Genomic DNA, 5901 nt, shown 5'->3' with positions numbered 1-5901 from the left:
TTTACAATCCGGCCAATCAGGAGCGGCCCGCCGGGGAGCCCCGGCAGCGCGGCCGCCCAATCAGCGCTCGGGCAGGCGGCGCGCGGCAGCTGGGCGCGAGACGGAGCTCCCGCCCGCGCGGGGCAGCTTCGCTCCCTTTTCTTCGCGCGGTCGCCGGCGGCCCTCCCCCTCCCCCCGGCCTTTCCCCCCGCCCGCCGCTAGGCCGCCAGCGCCAGGCGGGACGCGGCAGGCGGGAAAGAGCCGCCGGAGGGCCAGCGGGGCCGGGCGGGCAACAGGTGGGGCTGGGGGCGGAGGGGTTGTCTCCACCGGAGGTGTGTGGGCTCCCCTCGGGCTGGTCTTGCGGCTCCGTCGCTGGGGGGCTAATTCCTGAGGGGAAGGCGACAGCGTGAGAGGTGGGGACGCTGCAGTCCGGCGCCTTCTGACGCGGGGAGGAAGGGCTGAGGCACGGGCCGGCGCGGGCAGCCTCGGGTAGCCTCTGCATGGGAAACGCCGGCGGGCTGGTGGCGAACAGCAGCCCGGGCTGCAGGGGCGGGCTGGGAGCTGGGCCGGGCGCTGGGGTGCCGCTCCTCCCGGGGTGCCGCTCCTCCCGGGGTGCCGCTCCTCCCGGGGTGCCGCTCCTCCCGGGGTGCCGCTCCTCCCGGGGTGCCGCTCCTCCCGGGGTGCCGCTCCTCCCGGGGTGCCGCTCCTCCCGCGCCTCCCGCTGCTCGGTTCGGGGCTTGCGCTCCCGGCAGCTCCCCTGGCGAGGCCGGTGCGGGGAGCCTGCGGCGCAGCCCTGGGCATCCTGGAGAGGGTGGGATTGTTTACAGTAGCCCCCCCGGAACGGGTCAGCTGCCGGGAAGATCGGGCGCTGAGGGGAGCACCTGGCCACGGGAAACTGCGGGAGCCCCGAGCCAAGCTGCGCGGTGCCGTTCCCTCCCTTGGCAGTTCACGGCGTACCGAGGCGAGGAGGCGAAATCCAGGCAGCCTGCGGAGCTGTGCAGTGCCGAGTGCTCAGCGGGTGCAGTTCTGACTTACGAAGGCACAATATTACTGACAGATGATCGAAACATTGTCTAAATAACAGCTTGAGTGTTGTGTGTGCGTGTTTGTTTCTCTGCAGAACTATTTCAGACTTGAAAGTGGTTGCATTAAGCTTGCGACTTTTAGGAGACATTTCCTCCATGTAGTGTAATTAATTTTGCTTTTTAAATGGATTTTGTACTTCAGATACTTGGTTGGTTTGTTTCTCTGGTTACACTAATGACAGGCATGCTGGTGCATTACTCCTATCTTGGTTTGTCATAAAAAGGATTTCCCTTTTAAATTGCTCATGAGCTAGTAATGAGTTGCCACAGAAGAAAAACTCCACATTTCAGATAATTCATAAAAAATACACATTTCAGATAATTCATAAAAATACTCCTTGGTTAATTTTTGAGCTACAGAAAAAGCAAGGGGTTTGGGGATTTATTTGTTTGGGTTTTTTTTCAGTAAGGATATAGATAACCCAATCCTCTTGTGATACCTTTAATTTATTCAGTCTTAGTTTTTATCTTTCAGGAAATTCAAGTACACCACAGTTTGTCAAAGAAAATGCCATATAAACTCCCAGAGAAATCTCTTTTTATAAGAAAGAAAAAGCCCTTTATGCTTTTAAGCCTTGGTCTTAATTAATGAATTCCATGGTTGCAAACTGTTTCTGTGTGTATTTGCATCTCTAGCAGTTACACAGAGTGACACATCTAATGAGTGTGGTGTTAGTAATGCTGTCACTCAACAGGAGCTCTCAAGAGAGACTCGTGAGAATTGTGCGAGGTGCAGAGTCATGGAAAACCTAAACATGCCCAGGCACGAACTCTAAGCCAAAGCGAAGACGCTGACAAGAGAAGTTCAGTAGCTGAACTCAGAACCTTGTGAGCAAGCTCAGGAGGTGTGGGATAAAAAAGCCGACTAGGATCAGGAACTGGTTACAAAATAGAGTCCCAAGAGTGGTGGTCAGTGGTGCCAAGTGTAGCTGGAGAGCTGTAACCAGTGGAGTCCCCGAGGGATCAGTGCTGGGTCCAGTGCTGTTCAACACCTTCATCAGTGACATTGATGAGGGCACAGACAGACAAACTCTGGTCAGCAAGTTTGCTGATGATACCAAACTGAGAGAGTCCCATGGAGGGCTGTGAGGATGGTGAAGGGACAGGAGCACTGCCTGATGATGAGATGCTGAGAGCCCTGGGGCTGCTCAGTCTGGAAAGAAGACTGAGAGGGGTATCTAATAAATGTCTATCAATATCTGAGAGCTGGGGGTCAAGAGGGAGGGGACAGACTGCTCACTTGCACCCTGGGATAGGACAAGGGGCAATGGAGAGAAACTCCAGCACGGGAGATTCCACCTCAACAGGAGGAAGAAGTTTGCTATGAGTGTCATGGAGCACTGGAGCAGGCTGCCCAGAGAGGGTGTGGAGTCTCCTCTGAAGACTTTCATAACCCACCTTGGATGCATTCCTGTGTGACCTGTGCTGGACTCTATGGCCCTGCTCTGACAGGGGGTTGGACTGGATGATCTCCAGAGTTCCCTTTCAACACCTAACATCCTGTGATCCGTGAACCTTCTTGTCTGCTGCACTCCCAGTGATACGAAGTTGCCACCTGGCCCCTTTAGTTCTACACTTAAATAAGTAATGCAACATAGGAAAATGCGTTCTCGGTCATAGGTCAGACTTAAGTCAGCATCAGCTGCAGGCTGTGTTGGCAATGCCGCACATCTAGTTGAGATGTTACTGACTTGTAATACCATGTTTTCCTTCTGGGACAGACCTGGGGCCTTAACTGACACTCAGGTCTTGTGACTTTTCTTACTCTAGGTTAAGGATGCCTCTGGATATAAACTGCATTGCTACTAAATCTCCCATTTGAATCATGACAACCTCAGGAGATTCAAGAGCACCAAGTGCAAGGTCCTGCAGCTTGGGCAATCCCAGGCACCGATGTAGGCTGGGCAGGGACTGGCTTGAGAGCAGCCCTGAAGAAAAGGACTTAGGTGTGCTGGTTGGAGGAGAAGCTCAACAGGAGCCAGCAGTGAGCACTTGCAGCCCAGAGAGCCAACCAGAGCCTGGGCTGCAGCAAGAGAAGTGTGGCCAGCAGGGCCAGGGAGGGGATTCTCCCCCTCTGATCCACTCGGCTGAGACCACACCTGGAGTACTGTGTCCAGTTCTGGAGCCTCTGTTCTAGGAAGAATCTGGAGGTGCTGGAAGGTGTCCAGAGAAGGGCCACAGGATGAGCAGAGGGCTGGAGCTTCTCTGCTATGGATTCAGACAGAGAGTTGGGGCTGTTCAGTCTGGAGAAGAGAAGGCTCCAGAGAAGGAGACCTTCTTGTGGCCTTCCAGTATCTAAAGGGGGCTCCAAGAAAGCTGGGGAGGGACTTTTGAGGGTGTCAGGGAGGGATAGGACTGGGGGCAATGGAGCAGAACTAGAAGTGGGTATATTCAGATTGGATGTCCCTGGAGGTGTTTAAGACCAGGCTGGATGAGGCTCTGGCCAGCCTGATCTAGTGTGGGGTGTCCCTGCCCATGGCAGGGGGGTTGGAACTAGATGATCCTTGTGGTCCCTTCCAACCCTGAATGATACTATGATACTATGATACTAAGTTGTTCCCCATGAGGGTGGTGAGAGACTGGCACAGGTTGCCCAGGGAGGTGGTGGAAGCCTCATGCCGGGAGGTTTTTCAGGGCAGGCTGGATGTGGCTGTGAGCAACCTGCTGTAGTGTGAGGTGTCCCTGCCCATGGCAGGGGGGTTAGAGCTGGCTGAATCTTGAGGTCCCTTCCAAGGCTGACAATTTTGTGATTCTAAGTTTGAGACCATTTAGTTTTGCTGGTGGTTTAAATGCATGCTATTCTTGGCAGCTGAGCTGCTTCCTGCTTGAAGGAAGTTGGCTGAAGTTATGTAATAGGTCTGTTCTGGAAACTCCATGTTCTGCTGAGGATCAGGCAAGTGAGTCAGATCTGTGGCAGGCTGGAAGCCCAGCCTGTTTGCTAGGTGAAATTTCAGCCCAGAAGGTGTTGTGAAGCTCAGCATGGGAATGAGGAGCAGGAGGAAAAATAAGAAAACATTCAGGAGGAGAGGGCTGTAAGCCCAGTGCTTCAGAGGGGTGCTAGGACCCAGATTGGCACTGGGTACAGTAAGGGCTATGAGTTGAATATATAGACTAAAGTGGGAGAAGTGAGACATGGCACCAGATGGGCAGCTGTGGGAGTGTAAAGGGACACTGTGATGGCTCAGTCTGGGGAAAATAAGTGCATTTAGGCTGGAGAAGCTGCTTTCATGGGAGGTACTGGCAGAGATGTGGGCATAGCAAATACCCACCCGTGCAATGGACATTGCTGCTTTGCAATGTGAGAAAGTTATCTAGCATAAAATATATTTGTTAATCCTACTCTTTTCTATAAGATCCTTTGACACTGTCCCACACAACATCCTGGTCTCCAAGCTGGTAAAATAGAGATTTGATGGATGGACAACTCCGTGGATACAGAACTGGCTTAGCATCTGCACCCAAAGAGTGCTGCTGGTTTTGGTGCCGTGTCCCCCCTGAGGCAGCTTGGAAGTCCTCACCTTTCAATCACCTCAGGCTGCCGTGGGCTAGGCATGTTCTGCCCCAGCATGGGCAGTAGCCATGGCTGTTTGGCATGAGAGAAGAGCCAGAAGAGGCTGTGTTAGAAGTGATCGTGTGGATGTTTGGTACTGATAGCCATGGCCTAAATACAGAAGCAGGGCTGGGAGCAGCAGCCACAACCAACAAGGCCCTTCTCTCACCACGCTTTGGAAGTCTACATTCACTGTAATACAGAGCCTCAGCTCTTACAGGAGGAACAGAGAAGGGCCCCAAGTAGACCCACAGCTGGATGGCTCAGGTGAATGACAGGCAAGATCTACATGTTGGAAGCCATTCCAGTAAAGGAAGGCAATGCATCAGTCTCCCATTTCCCAAGTGCTTTGGTTGCTTAGCTCCTCTATCAGTATCATTGCTCGTGCCTGGAAATGATGATCACAAATGTTATAACAGAAGTGCAAACATGACCCTAATGACATGCTACCCAAAGAGTTCTGTAAGAACATGTACAGTCAGTGATGTCATTTACCTACTAAATACCCTCTGCTGGAGGAACAAAATCAACAGATGGACATGCAGGGAAGTGAAAACAAAGTCCCATATTTCTTACTTTTGTAGCACAGTAGTCCTGGCACTGGCTGCCATACACACCCCTGATGCATTTCATTGCTCTGCCCCTGACCTTCTGATCTTGCACAACTGTCCCTGGATTACAAAGCCAGAGGGAGCATTAGATCATCTGCTCTGACCTGCCATGTGTTGCAGGCCATTAAATTACATTCATTATACTTGTATTGATCCTAAGGACTTCTACTTGGCTAAAGCTTGTGTTCCAGAGCAGCATGTGGTATTGATCTGAAGACAAGACTGTGAATCCATCATTTCCACTACTGTTTGCTTAAATATTATGCCATTGTCCATACTATTTTTTCTCTCCTTATTTCTAGCTGTATTTTGTCTGGCTTCAGTTTCAAGCTGTTGGTTCCTGCTATGCTCTTCTACCCTGAACTGCAGGGCAACAAGGCTGGTATCACAGTATCACTAAGGTTGGAAGAGACCTCAAAGATCATCGAGTCCAACCTGTCACCACAGGTGATGAGGGTCTTGGAGCACAGCCCTATGAGAAGCAGCTGAGGGAGCTGGGGGTGTTTAGCCTGGAGAAGAGGAGGCTCAGGGGAGACCTTCTTGCTGTCTACAACTACCTGAAGGGAGGTTGTAGCCAGGTGGGGGTTGGTCTCTTCTCCAAAGCACCCAGCACCAGAACAAGAGGACACAGTCTCAAGCTGCACCAGGGGAAGTTTAGGCTGGATGTTAGGATGAA

Source organism: Melanerpes formicivorus, unplaced genomic scaffold (genome assembly GCF_026170545.1).
Source record: "Melanerpes formicivorus ecotype bairdi unplaced genomic scaffold, bMelFor1.0.p_v2 SCAF_64, whole genome shotgun sequence".
NCBI classification, from domain to species: Eukaryota; Metazoa; Chordata; class Aves; order Piciformes; family Picidae; genus Melanerpes; species Melanerpes formicivorus.
This window is presented reverse-complemented; position numbering follows the sequence as displayed.